Raw genomic sequence first — 15432 nt, forward strand, 5'->3', positions numbered from 1 at the left:
AAGTGCCAACATTAGGCTGCCTTCAGGGCTATTTGGATAGCCCTGGGAGATCAATTAGCCTCCAGTAAATTGCCATGGACAATTAGTCCCCACTCCCTATGAGTTTTAGTCTTTCATGACAGAAACGAAACTGCCCATGGGGCAAAAATAGCTGGGGTCTTCATAATTATGAGCATAAGTTGGCAAGAAATAAACCACTGACGAAGAAACTTCACAAAAAATCTCACCTAGCATTTGCCATAAGGCATACGGTAAACCTACATAGTCAGTGGAGGATGAGTTCATGTTCTGATAAATTCAAAATTTAATTTGTTATGTTTATTATTTACATTAATTGCATGCTGTGTTGATTAGCGGTGAGGAAACCAAAATTAACTAATTAAAATGTATAAATAAATTTTGATTACCACATTTAAAGAAAGAATTTTTGAAAACTATCAAAAGGGTCAAATGTTTTTTTTTCTGTCCAACCTTAGTCCTGCGGCCCACAATGGCATGCTACAGTATGCTGTGATTCACAGGTCTTTGGGGAAGGAGCACAGTCAATATGTAGCAATTCTATGATAATCATGTCCTTTTGGTCCCAGATCCTCAAATTGCAGCATTATGATTCAGGGGATGATGCATAATAATGCAAAGTGAAGGCCCACCCTCATCAGCGGCCTCCTGATATCTTACCTAAGGCTCCCAAAGCTAGTATGTGTGAGTATATGTACAGTATGTGTATGTGCATGTAAGTATATGGTCTATGTAATACACGTTTGTGTGACATTTTATATATATATATATATATATATATATATATATATATATACAGGTTGAGTATCCCTTATCCAAAATGCTTGGGACCAGAGGTATTTTGGATATCGGATTTTTCCGTATTTTGGAATAATTAGATACCATAATGAGATCTTATGATGATGGGACCTAAATCTAAGCACAGAATGCATTTATGTTACATATACACCCTAAACACACAGCCTGAAGGTAATTTTAGCCAATATTTTTTATAACTTTGTGCATTAAACAAAGTGTGTGTACATTCACACATTTCATTTATGTTTCATATACACCTTATATACACAGACTGAAGGTCATTTAATACAATATTATTAATAACTTTGTGTATTAAACAAAGTTTGTGTACATTGAGCCATCAAAAAACAAAGGTTTCACTCTCTTACTCTCACTCAAAAAAGTCCGTATTTCGGAATATTCCGTATTTCGGAATATTTGGATATGGGATACTCAACCTGTATATATATATATATACATATATATATATATATATATATATATATATATATACATATAGTACTATATACACATAGCGATAGACACTTCATTATGTTTCTTTCCATCACTGATTGTTACCTGTTTTTAATGGATTTTCCCTGGGTGCTTTATTTCCAACCATAGTCCGGTAGGCTAACTGGCTTTAACTAAACTAGCATTGATAGCTGTGTGCTTCTGTGCCCGTGGTTTGTAAATTAAATTTTGTGTTGCACTTGTGCAGAGACTGATGAGCATGAGTCAAGTTGCCAGATTGCATAACACTTTTATACATAAAGTGTATTAATAAATAAATATCAGTTTCTGTGTTACCATAGCAACAGAGAAAGAAATGTCCACCATATTATAGTGAAAAGGCAATTGACTGTCCTCCATGCTGAAAGGAAGAGATAGTTAAACACTGCATGTGAGAATCACAGGTCAGTACACATTATACTAAGCTTTGAAACAAAGACACAGGGCAGGATGCAGCAATCATTGCATTTCCAATGAGATGCATCCTGGCACTCTCCACATGCATAGTTGCATATACTGATGTCTAATGCATGAAGAAAATCATTTTTACAATGTGTTGACTTCTGGGTTTATGACCCGGGAGTCCGCCTGTGCATGCATCTATTGAAGATGGCTTTGGCCCCTGCATCCAAGCCTTGGAATCTATGGCATTACAAAGCTTGGTGCATATGTGGTACCTGGGAAAACTGCATTTTTCAGAGGTTTGGCTGCATTTTTCAGCTTTCTTCATCTTGCCCACATAGTGTGGAATCAAATTAGGTGCAAGCAGTTTGCGCACTTGCAAGCAGGTGTGGCATGCTGCACTTACTGCACCATCAGACTCATAGATTTTTGTTCACACCACCATAGGGCGGGTGGTCTTCAGTATGCCAAATGTCGGGATCCCGGCGCACAGTATACCGGCGCCGGAATCCCGACACCCAGCATACCGACAGCTATTCTCCCTCATGGGGGTCCACGACCCCCCTGGAGGGAGAATAAAATAGTGTGGCGCGCAGTGCGCCACCATGCCCGCAGCGTGGCGAGCGCAGCGAGCCCGCAAGGGGCTCCTTTGCGCTCGCCACACTGTCGGTATGCCGGCGGTTGGGCTCCCAGCGCCGGTATGATGGTCGCCGGGAGCCCGAGCGCCGGCATACCGTACTACACCCCATAGGGCTACACATAAAGATGTGCAAGCCCAGCACTAGAAGGGGCCGTGAGGAGTGTGAGCACAGGTGCCATTGCTAGCATTTACATGCACTCGCAATGGCATCTTGCACCTCCTGCAAGCTACTTGCACCTTATTGAATTCCCCCATAGGTGGGGATGTACCAAATCTTCTATAGAGGCCAGGGGGAAAAGTTGTCCATATCAACCAAACTACCATTTTATAGAAAGTACTAGATACATGGGGCGTGGCCTAGCAGGAGAAGAGAGAAGACGTGCTTCTGCTGCACTCCTCTCTCCAGGCCTTTTAAACAGCGCTAAAAGCTCCACCTTGGGCCATCCCAATCCACCCACGGAGGCTCCCCAGTCCATCTGCAGCCTCCTGTACCCGGCAGTGTCCGCCGCGGAGCCGGGGAGCTGTTTTTACGGCTCTCGCAGGTTGCGGCCTAGGACCAGCCAGAGGCCGGGGACTTGTGTACTCCCGGCACCCGTGTTCTGAGCTCCACGGCGGAGCCGGAAAGAGTTGCGGACCCTCCCGAAGCCCCTGGATACTTCTAGATTACCCCTTGACCCCCAGGGAGGATACCCTGTGGGGCAGTGAGCTGTGGGGACCCCTGAGAGTGGAGGAGGATCGAGAGACACACACAAGCTTGGAGAGCTGCGGCGGCTATCTTGGTTTTTGCAGAGGGAGCTGCTGCAGGCTGCAGAGATCACTGAGATTGGCACCCCCAGCCGGCCTGCTTTTCCGGGTGGCAACTGCTGACGTCTCAACCCTCTCCTACTTGCTGATTCCTGGACCCTGCGACAGAGAAGTCCCTGGGGAGAAGTGTACCACGTCTATTCCCCTCTATCTCACAGCATTTATTAAAGAGTGCCGCTGGACCCGAGGTGTGTACCTGACCGCCCAACCCCCTCTCCCGGCTGGGAACCTCTCACCTTCCATCTGGGCCCCGCAAGATGGAGATTACCCTCTGCCTCGCCATGTGTGATATCGCTCTTCTGATGTAGCGCAGACCATCTGCCCGCCACCACCCGTGTCTTTTATGCTTACCTAAATTTTCGTTATATTCTGCGAGATCCTGAGCTTCTTTATTATTATTTGCATCCCGTCTGCGGAACTCCACTCCACTGGAATGCCTTCTAAAAAGGTCAAAGGGGTGCTGCCCCCGAGAGTATCTTTCCCGCCTCAGAAGTCGACATCTGCCGCCTCTTCTCTACGGAAGTCCCCGGCTGCCGCTTCTCCGCAAGCTACCCCCAGCAGCCCTACCTCCCCGTCTGGGTTTGACCCTGATTCTGATGCACCTCTCACAGTTAAAACCCTGTACCAGGCCCTCTCAACATTCAAATCTGAGTTGACGCAGGATCTCACCGCTGCCCTTCGGGAGGTTAAGACGGAGCTGCACGCTATAGGAGACCGTACGGACCATCTAGAGAGGAAAGTAGAGGAATTGGTCTCGTCTCATAATGACCTCATAACGGCGCACGACCAGCAGCAAAGTGACCTTGAGGCGTTTAAACTCAGGATTGCAGATATAGAGGACAGATCCCGGCGGAATAATATTAAGATCTGAGGCATCCCCGACTCCGTGCAGAACTCAGAGTTGGAAAATTACGCCACTGTCCTGTTCCAGAAGCTGCTACCTAGTGCCGATGCTAGAGAGTTGCTTATTGACCGGATCCATAGACTGCCTAAACCACGCTCAGTTGCCCCCTTGCTCCCGAGAGATACACTCCTGAGGGTGCATTTTTTCACAATCAAAGAACGCATCCTGAAAGCAGCCAGACAGGCGGGCGACTCCGACTCGAATGCCCTCGGCGGTTTACAACTGTTCCCGGACTTCTCCGCCCTAACCCTGGCCAAACGACGAGCATTTCTTCCCGTCACCTTGGCACTTCACGACCAAGACATCACGTACAGATGGGGTTTTCCAGTGAAGCTTGTCATCTCGTATGAAAGTACTAGATACATGATAGAAGTTATTTGCTGTGGGCAACTTTTTCACATCTCCTCTTTGTAAGGTTTGATACATCTCCCTGGTAAGTGGAATAATAAAAAAATACTCCACAACACAGGTCTACCAACATAAGGAACATATCTACCAGTGCCATCAGAGATTCCTGCTAGGCTGTTTCATTTCTGGAAAGCCACAAATCAAAACACTTCCTCAACCCCTCCCCACCCCACCTAAACAAAAATGGTACTGTCCAAAAGATAGGATGATTGTAATTAGGAGAATAGATGGTAGGTCATCCACAAACTAAGCATGGAGATAGGCAGTACATATCTTGGAATATATAATGTCACCAGGACATGGCACTTTCAAGATGAAGAGAAATCCTTTTAAAACAGGCATATGAAATGAACATCCAACATGTAAGCATTAGACTAGACTCCGTTGATAGTCATCTGTGCTGTCTAACTAACTAACTAACTAACTAACTAACCAACCAACCAACTGGAGTAAATAAGTCAGTCCGAAGGAATGATGGCTGTCAATTCCATTTACAAGCTCAGCCCACTTAACATTAACATGGTGAATGGAAACTGAAATGTACATTTATTGTAAAGCATATGCATTTATTATAAGGAAAACACATTAATACACATGAAAACATTCTTCAGGAAAGACCTCATATTCAGAGGTCAACCTTATCCTCCTGATGTGTTTTGTATCATTTCAGAGAATGTGAGCTCAGTCACTCTCTCTACTTTAGCTGGTGTTATATTAACTGCATACAGTACAGGAGATTGCCAGGGTTATTGGTCAATTGGAGCCTTTGCTTCAAGGTATTAAGACACATCAAGAAAAAAAAAAAACATCCTAAGCACATTAGAGGAGAGAGAAGATAACACTAATGGCATTTTGTTTCCATTATGTTTCTATGTGAAGAGGAAAAACAGAGAATTCTTTTTAGTCGTATTCATTTTTTACAGGCTGCTAACATATTCAGTAAACTTGGAAATTAACGGTTACATTAAGTTACACAGATACAAACTACTGTAATTCAAATGTTTAAGCTATATACTACATGCTATATTTTTAATAATCTCGTACAAAGCTTTTGAGTGTGTGGAGTTAAGTGATTTGGGGGTATTGAACCTGGCAAGTATTGGATCTGGCACTTACGACTGAAAACTCATAGGAGCAGGACTGCAAACAGCTTGTTTCAGTGGTGATTAAATATATTACATTATGAAAAATAGTCAGTATCATTTCTCTTTACTGCATACAGTATCATTGCCATGTACTGTAGTTTAATAAATGTATAGTTTTCCAAATATTTTACACACACACACACACACACACACACACACACACACACACACACACACACACACACACTTTAAAGTGCAGGAGATAGACATTTCCTTTTCATAACCCTTGTTTCTTTGGTAATGGGCAGAAAGTAAAGCTGCAATGCTGGGTTGTTGTAACAGGGTTGGGTTCAGGTGACCGGTGGTTGGGAGACCGCCTGCCACCATACCAACCCCAGGTTCCCTGCTGTTAGATATCCAGGGGTGGTGGCGGTATCAAGCGCAACAAAGCCCCTTGCGGGCTCGCTGGGATCCCCAAGCAGCGGGCTTGGTGGTTCGCTGCGCTTGCCACAGGTTCTATTCCCACTCTATGGGTGTTGTGGACACCCACGAGTGTGAATAGTCCCTGTTGGGTGTTCAAGTTTTTGAGAACCCGGCATTGGCAATATGACCGCCAGTCCCATAACGATATCCCGTTTAACGCTATCCCTACTGATACCTGTTGTCAAAATCAATCGCTTGTATTACTGAGCCTACACACCACAGGCAAGCACAAGGGTGGTTAAAGGTACCTGGAATCCCCCCCCCCACACACACACACACACACACACACACACACCTGAATAGACTAATTAAAAAATAATAAGACTGTTGCAGTAGTGTTTCTAGCACAGCGAAAACACATGCACAGATTACCTATGACAGTGCATATACATGTCCCATTGTGTTGCAAAAAATGCATTCATCACAGTGTGGCCGTATTCCCTTCATTGGAATGCTGGGAAGTATGTGTGTGAATACAAAGCAAATGATTTTCTGAATAAAAGGCAAAGTTGGAATTCCTGCTAAAATACTGGGTTTGTTCTTGCACACTTGAGACACTCACGGGAAAGGGGTGTAATGGCTTCTGTGAATGCTACCATCCATTTAGATTCCAGCTGTCATTTATAGTATAGTGTTCAAAATGAAAACCAGGACTCATTTTACAGGGGCGGATTGGGTTGCCGGGACACCGGTCCAGATCCCCCTTGGCTGGTCCCATTGTCCCCTCAGTGGCTGTCCATAACCCACCCGCAGGTCGGCTGCTGTGATCAGAGCTCAGCTCCGATCAGCAGCGTCAACTGTTAGCTACAGAGAAATGGCCACCGGGGGAGCTATTTGGCCTCTAGCGGTTTGCGTTCCAGTTTGCGGAAGTGGAACGCATCCCACTGCGCTGGTTGCCGTGTTCCCTCCAGCTCACCATGGAGATGAAATAGTAGCAGCGGTGGCAGCAGCAGCAGTGGACCGTCTGAAAGGCCTCTGGGGGTGCCTGCCTGCTATTACTACGCACAAGTAAAAATCCCAGCAGGGAAGATAGTAAAAGTTTCATTTACATGAAGTCTCCCCCAAACACTGCAGCACGGAGTACATACACATCCTGCACACAGGTGTAAAGGATGTTTTTAAGTCTGCTAGGGACACTGTTAAAACACTCCTTTAGATTTGTTTCATGACAGCATAAATCACTGTAATGTTACACTATTTAACAAAGCGCCACTGTCTATTACTGAAACTTAGGAATCTATCTTATGAATACAGTATCTATTATACCTCCTTACATTGCAGTATATATCAAGAAAAGTATATATATATATATATACATACATACATATATATGTATATACACTGCTCAAAAAAATAAAGGGAACACTAAAATAACACATCCTAGATCTGAATGAATGAAATATTCTTATTAAATACTTGGTTCTTTACATAGTTGAATGTGCTGACAACAAAATCACACAAAAATTATCAATGGGAATCAAATTTATTAACCCATGGAGGTCTGGATTTGGAGTCACCCTCAAAATTAAAGTGGAAAAACACACTACAGGCTGATCCAACTTTGATGTAATGTCCTTAAACCAAGTCAAAATGAGGCTCAGTAGTGTCTGTGGCCTCCACGTGCCTGTATGACCTCCCTACAACCCACACAAGTGGCTCAAGTAGTGCAGCTCATCCAGGATGGCACATCAATGCGAGCTGTGGCAAGAAGGTTTGCTGTGTCTGTCAGCGTAGTGTCCAGAGCATGGAGGCGCTTCCAGGAGAAAGGCTAGTACATCAGGAGACATGGAGGAGGCCGTAGGAGGGCAACAACCCAGCAGCAGGACCGCTACCTCTGCCTTTGTGCAAGGAGGAACAGGAGGAGCACTGCCAGAGCCCTGCAAAATGACCTCCAGCAAGCCACAAATGTGCATATGTCTACTCAAACGATCAGAAACAGACTCCATGAGGGTGCTATGAGGGCCCGACATCCACAGGTGGGGGTTGTGCTTACAGCCCAACACTGTGCAGGACGTTTGGCATTTGCCAGAGAACACCAAGATTGGCATATTTGCCACTGGCGCCCTGTGCTCTTCACAGATGAAAGCAGGTTCTCACTGAGAATGTGTGACAGACGTGACAGAGTCTGGAGATGCCAAGGAGAACGTTCTGCTGCCTGCAACATCCTCCAGCATGACCGGTTTGGCAGTGGGTCAGTAATGGTGTGGGGTGGCATTTCTTTGGGGGGCCGCACAGCCCTCCATGTGCTTGCCAGAGGTAGCCTGACTGCCATTAGGTACCGAGATGAGATCCTCAGACTCCTTGTGAGACCGTATGCTGGTGCGGTTGGCCCTGGGTTCCTCCTAATGCAAGACAATGCAAGACCTCATGTGGCTGGAGTGTTTCAGCAGTTCCTGCAAGATGAAGGTATTGATGCTATGGACTGGCCCGCCCATTCCCCAGACCTGAATCCAATTGAGCACATCTGGGACATCATGTCTCGCTCCATCCACCAACGCCACGTTGCACCACAGACTGTCCAGGAGTTGGCAGATGCTTTAGTCCAGGTCTGGGAGGAGATCCCTGAGGAGACCATCCGCCACATCATCAGGAGCATGCCCAGGCATTGTAGGGAGGTCATACAGGCACGTGGAGGCCACACACACTACTGAGCCTCATTTTGACTTGTTTTAAGGACATTGCATCAAAGTTGGATCAGCCTGTAGTGTGTTTTTCCACTTTAATTTTGAGGGTGACTCCAAATCCAGACCTCCATGGGTTAATAAATTTGATTTCCATTGATTATTTTTGTGTGATTTTGTTGTCAGCACATTCAACTATGTAAAGAACAAAGTATTTAATAAGAATATTTCATTCATTCAGATCTAGGATGTGTTATTTTAGTGTTCCCTTTATTTTTTTGGAGCAGTGTATATATATATATATATATATATATATAAAACAAAGCCTACGAAAAGAGCAAAAAGTGGTGATTTAATATGTCCTCATCAACATTTCGGAACTAGTCTCCCTTTCATGAAGGGAATTTTGTTTGAAATTGCAAAAATCTTTACACAATGGGGGTAATTCTGAGTTGATCGCAGCAGGAACTTTGTTAGCAGTTGGGCAAAACCATGGGGGTCATTCCGAGTTGTTCGCTCGCTAGCAGATTTTAGCAGCATTGCACACGCTAAGCCACCGCACACTGGGAGTGTATCTTAGCTTAGCAGAATTGCGAACGAAAGATTAGCAGAATTGCGAATAGAAATTTCTTAGCAGTTTCTGAGTAGCTCCAGACCTACTAACAGATTGCGATCAGCTCAGGCCGTTTCGTTCCTGGTTTGACATCACAAACACGCCCTGCGTTCGGCCAGCCACTCCCCCGTTTCTCCAGACACTCCCGCGTTTTATACACAGGGAAAGGAAAGAATTGGTCTAAGTGTGGCGTACAATAGGAAATGGATACATAAAATATAACTTTTATTAATTTGATATTAAAAGGCCTGTAACTGTGAAATATTAAAACCAAAAACAACTACTGACAAGACATCATGTGAACATATATTGTTAAAAACGTTACGAATAGTAATATCTTTATTGACCTAAGCATTAATAAGACAGCACACACAATACCATTGGAGGTCATAGTACCAAATAATTGAATATACATGGTATGCACGACACATTGGGCACAGTGTGTGTTTTTAACAATATATGTTCACATGATGTCTTGTCAGTAGTTGTTTTTGGTTTTAATATTTCACAGTTACAGGCCTTTTAATATCATATTAATAAAAGTTATATTTTATGTATCCATTTCCTATTGTGCGCCACACTTAGACCAATTCTTTCCTTTTCCTGTGTATAACTTCAGATATATTGGCAACAATATATTGTGTGGCAGCACCCCCATCTTTAATTCAATATATGATATACAATAACATATGGGGTTTTTGCTTCAATTTCCTATGTACAATTATGTTCTAGTGCAGTAGTTTCCCCATTTCCCCATTTCCCATTTAAAGTGACTCCCGCGTTTTATCCTGGCACGTCTGCGTTTTCCTGCACACTCCCAGAAAACGCCCAGTTTCCTCCCAGAAACACCCACTTCCTGTTAATCACACTCCGATCACTTCAACGATGAAAATTCTTCGTTCAGACGTGAGTAAATCTACTAAGTTTTGTGCGAAAATACTTAGCGCATGCGCACTGCGTACCATGCGCATGCGCATTTTAGCCTTAATCGGCAATGAGCGATCAACTCAGAATGACCCCCCATGTGCACTGCAGGGGAGGCAGATATAACATGTGCAGAGAGAGTTAGATTTGAGTGGGTTAGTTTGTTTCTGTGCAGGGTAAATACTGGCTGCTTTATTTTTACACTGCAATTTAGATTGCAGATTGAACACACCACACCCAAATCTAACTCTCTCTGCACATGTTATATCTGCCTCCCCTGCAGTGCACATGGTTTTGCCCAACTGCTAACAAAGTTCCTGCTGTGATCAACTCGGAATTACCCCCTATATATGTAAATCATACAAAAAGACAATAAGTGATGAGCAAGCATCCAGGTTTTATTTATTTGTTTATACCCAAAGCCGTGAGTCACACACCCCTGCATGCTGACTGGCTTCCCTAGTTTCCTTGTATGCCCTAACCCCCCCCCCCCCCCACACACACACATACACACACACAATTACACACACACACACAAACATTTTCCCCTATGTCACAGACAAAACTGGAGCAAAGGATGAAAGGATGGTTGTGACTGCCCTATGAGGAGGTAGTATCCTGCCCCCTCAACAAACCCGCCCCCATTAGGACTGTATCCAGAAACCTCCCGGGCTGGTTTTCCATGCCAATCTGCGCCTGCTTATATAACCAGTTTTCCGCAGCTACCTGTGCAGTTTCAGTCACTGACTAGGTTGGTCATTCCGAGTTGTTCGCTAGCTGTTTTCGGTCGCTGCGCAGCGATCAGGCAAAAAAAATGGCACTACTGCGCATGCGTATGCGGCACAATGTGCACGCGCGACGTACTGTCACAACAGCTGATGCCGTTTCACACAACATCTAGCGACGCTTTTCAATCGCACAGCTGGCCGCAGAGTATTTGACAGGAAGTGGGGGTTTCTGGGAGGTAAGTGACCATTTTCGGGGAGTGTGTGGAAAAACGCAAGCGTGTCAGATACAAACGCAGGCGTGCCTGGGGAAACGCAGATGTGGCTGGCCGAACGCAGGGCGTGTTCGTGACGTCAAAACAGGAACTAAACAGTCTGAAGTGATCGCAAGCTAGGAGTAGGTCTGGAGCTGCTCAGAAACTGCACAATCTTCTTTTGTAGCCGCGCTGCAATCCTTTTGTTCGCACTTCTGCTAAGCTAAGATACACTCCCAGAGGGCGGCGGCTTAGCGTTTGCACAGCTGCTAAAATTAAACAGGTTTTGTTTATTATTATAAACATGAAGTTTGCACAGAATCCCAGAAATGACTGGAAGTTCAAATGCATGAGGTGTAAGAGGAAGGTTTGTAGATTCTGCAATAAAAACAGGGCCAAAGGAGCAACTTTCCTGAAGGACTTAGGCTAGAATAATAATGATAGAATTGTCTAAATCGATATACCTCTTGTCAGCCTTATGTCTGATGTTTGAATCAGCTCAGGCCTCTTCCGCTAGAGCTTTCCTCAGGAATATTGAATTATTTATTATTTGTGTCTTTTTTTTCTTCTTCTTTTTCTGATGATATTCCAGTATTTTTTTCATACCTAGTAAAATTTGTTTTTATGCTGCCAGGTTTTATTATATCTTCTCTTTGATAAATAGCAGTAATTGGTCGTAGTGCAGAAGTTGGGGAAAATGTATGACTTCAATTACATCCACTGTGATTTTTTTTTCCATATTGATCCTTTTTTTTATATATAAAATATGTTCTCCATAGTTTACAGTGCTTGACTGTTTGAAATAATTATGTCAGATTTGTAGGTACATTCCCAGATTTAGGAAGAAGATTAAAGTTGTAATATTTTATAGTTTGTGTATTTATGACTTAAAGGAAGGTCAGATTGTTCTCTGTTAGAGAAAGGACTTATAGAAGAGAGTCCACACATGCGTGTTCTTTGTAACTTCCTAAGATGTCTTCTATTGGCATTCACACATAGCAACAGACTTCACAGTGCATTGTATCTCTTAGTGCTTACTATAATACCCCTTTCAGACATAGGACCTGGGAATTTCCCTGCTTCAGACCCAGGATTTTCACCTCTGAAAAATCCCGGGTTTTTGCTGGGACCCCCTTTCACACTTAACCTGAGACCTGGGAAATTCCCGGGTCGACCCCTTTCAGACAAAAGCCTGGTCTGCCCTGGCAGCCAGGGCAGACCAGGCTACTCTCATGTCACACACACACACACAGACGTCACACTCGTACATGTTACACACACACACACACACACACACACACACACACACACACACACACACACGTCTTACACATACACATGTCACACTCAAACACACACATACATGTGACATACACACACATGCCAACTTCATACACACACACACACACACACACACACACACTCTCTCTCTCACCACAACAGGCCGCCTCTGTTATCTGCACCGGGAAAAACCCTGGTCAATTGCAGGGTCGGTAACCCGGTACGTGTTCCCGGGTTGGGACCATTCACACATGCCAAATTCCCGGGATGATGCGCGTTCATGTGAAAAATCCCGGGAATTTGGAGTATGTATGATACCCCTTTTAGTGACTAGCTCAATATTCTACATCCGCTGCACATAAATGATTAGCCCAATATTGAGAGTGAAGTCATTAACAAAAAATCTGAGAAATGAAGATGACAGATTGAAAAGGGAATATTTATATGTGCAATGCATACTGTAATTGTAGGAGACAGCTGCAAATGAAAGTTCAACAGAATATGCTGGCGCTATATTTGACTATACAGCTATAATGGCTTGCATAATTAAATACACTCCTGGAATGTCCAGGAGACTGACAATTTATGGCAACGACCAACCAGGAGTCTCCACTTTGGGGAGGTTTACAATGTCTGCAATTGTGTTTTTGGGGTATGGGTCACAGGTAAGACAGTTAGCAGAAAGGATTTTTATTCCACATTTGGGGGGAAAGGTCCTAGTGTCTCCAATACTGTTTCCCATAATAATTGTTTCAAGACTACTTTTTTAAATTGTTTATGTTAAAAAATAAATAGAGTAGCTGTATTACATGAGCACATAGAGAACATGTAGATAAATAAGAAAACCCATGATGACAACGGGATGTAGTTATGTGACTGGCGGTCAGCAGACCACCGGTCACAGTACCTCCTGCTACGTCCCGCCCTCTGGCACCTCTGTGATCACTGGCCAATATCCACATTATCAAACATGCTGAGAATAATCCTTCACATTATTTTATTATCAGACTCAGACTATAAAATAATTTTGGTATCCCATAATGATTTTTATCTGATCAGTTGTCTGATTTCAGCTGTGATACTGCAGTATGGCTGACTAACATTATAAGTGGTAAATATATTTCATTTAGCTTAAAAAGAGCATAAAGGGGACTTGTCAGGTCTAAAAATGTTATCCATTTTCCCCCTGCAAACTAAACCCATCTCTTTCCATATTACTGGTGCAAATTTGTAGCATTGCAAATTCTTTTATGCACCTGGTGTCCCTGTCATCAACGTCTTACTGTACATACTGTAAAGGGGGGTACTGACGGGAGAGATGTGTGCTGAGTGATCTTAACACAGGCCGCTCAGCACACATCTCTCTCCCCTCTCAGCACAGCGTGATGTGTGCTGAGCGAGGCGGGGGGAGGACGGGGGGCCGCTCACTTCACACAGCGTTGAAGTGAGCGACCCGCTAGATTGAGCCTGCATGCAGGCTAATCTAGCACCGGCGATAGTGATGTGCGGGGCCGCGCATCGCTAACGCTGGGGGGCATACACATGGCAGATCCATGCTTAAAATATAAACAATCTAGTCAGATTGCTTAGATTTTAAACACGGATCTCTCTATGTGTACCCCCCTTAACATATCACATAACAATAAACAATGTAAATCCCCACTCTGCTCTAAGATTGCAAGATCTGTGAGATAGAAGAGAGAAGTAAATCCTCCCACGCTGAGAGCAGGAAGATCCCATGAATATAGAGGGCCACACTACTTTGAAACACCTCAAGCTCCAAAGATACAGGATTAAAAATAATACTGAAATATTTATTTCTTGTGATCTGATTCATTATTATGTAAATAAGAAGCTTGCAATCCTCAATGCAGGTCACTAAAGTGTGTTTTACTATGACTGTTTAAACCGAAATAATAATAATAATAATAATAATAATAATAATAATGAGAAAGTAAATGGATGTCAGCATAGCTTAATCATTATTATCAATTTATTTAGTAGGTGTTTAAATATCAGTTTAAATTAATTTTAAAAATCCAAAGCTCCCTCTGTGATTTGCAAATGAGGCATCCTCAGATCTTGATCAATAAGCACGCTGATAAAGAAAGTGTTTGAGGCACCTGACAATCGCAGCAGGGAGAACTCATTAGAAACACAAAAAGGACTGAGCAATAGCTGGGAAGTTTAAATCTTCCAAGGAAATCTGGCATAAATCCAGAATGAGGAAAACATCACTGTCTGTGTTAGCACTTGTTTTAAATGTAGGACTTTCGCTTGTTCATGTAAACAGATTTTTCACAATGATCTTCATGACCTGGTCTGTTTAGTCCTTGCTGGACTTTTACCGCACTAAAATTTTGGCTAAATAATGTAATTGCTGTCTTCAATTGACCCCTGTAGTTTTATCTGGAATCAAATCATATATTCAATGTTGGAACATGTTGATCTCTACAAGGTGAGGCTAGAAGGATGTAGCAACAAGTCCCAGGTGGTTATGGACACAGTGATGGACATGCAGTACAATCACATCCAATTTGGCAACATAAATAATAAGGAATAAGGGTGCAGACAGGCTTTCTTACTGCATACCTCTCAACATGACCCTCTCCAGGAGGGACACAATGCTCTGCTTCTGGACTTTTCATTTATTATTGCCAGCACCTGTGTTGAACAGATTAATGGATAAGAAATGTGTTTCAGCACAGGTGATGGCAATCAAAAATTAATAAGGAAGTCCAGGAGCAGAGCATTCTGTCCCTCCTGGAGAGGGTCATGTTGGGAGGTGTGTTACTGTAACCCAGCACTTAAATTGAATGTCCATACAGCACAAACGCAAAATAAGAAGCAGGTTTCATTTATACATATGGCAAAGGACAGAATGGCTGTTGGACTTTTACAATGGCTAGGTCATCATTAGCATCTCTATATTGCATTGTCTCGCCTCATTCCAAACACATGGTAACATATCAGACATCTT

At 43.5% G+C, this 15432-nt stretch overlaps 1 protein-coding gene across 8 annotated transcripts in view; it reads left to right on the forward strand.

Moving 5' to 3' along the window:
- The window catches only part of RBFOX1 (RNA binding fox-1 homolog 1), a 916481-nt gene that overhangs the window by 257292 nt on the left and 643757 nt on the right, over positions 1-15432 (forward strand). The gene's annotated exons all lie outside the window — the stretch shown is intronic.

This window comes from Pseudophryne corroboree, chromosome 7 (assembly GCF_028390025.1).
Source record: "Pseudophryne corroboree isolate aPseCor3 chromosome 7, aPseCor3.hap2, whole genome shotgun sequence".
In the NCBI taxonomy this organism is placed as follows: domain Eukaryota; kingdom Metazoa; phylum Chordata; class Amphibia; order Anura; family Myobatrachidae; genus Pseudophryne; species Pseudophryne corroboree.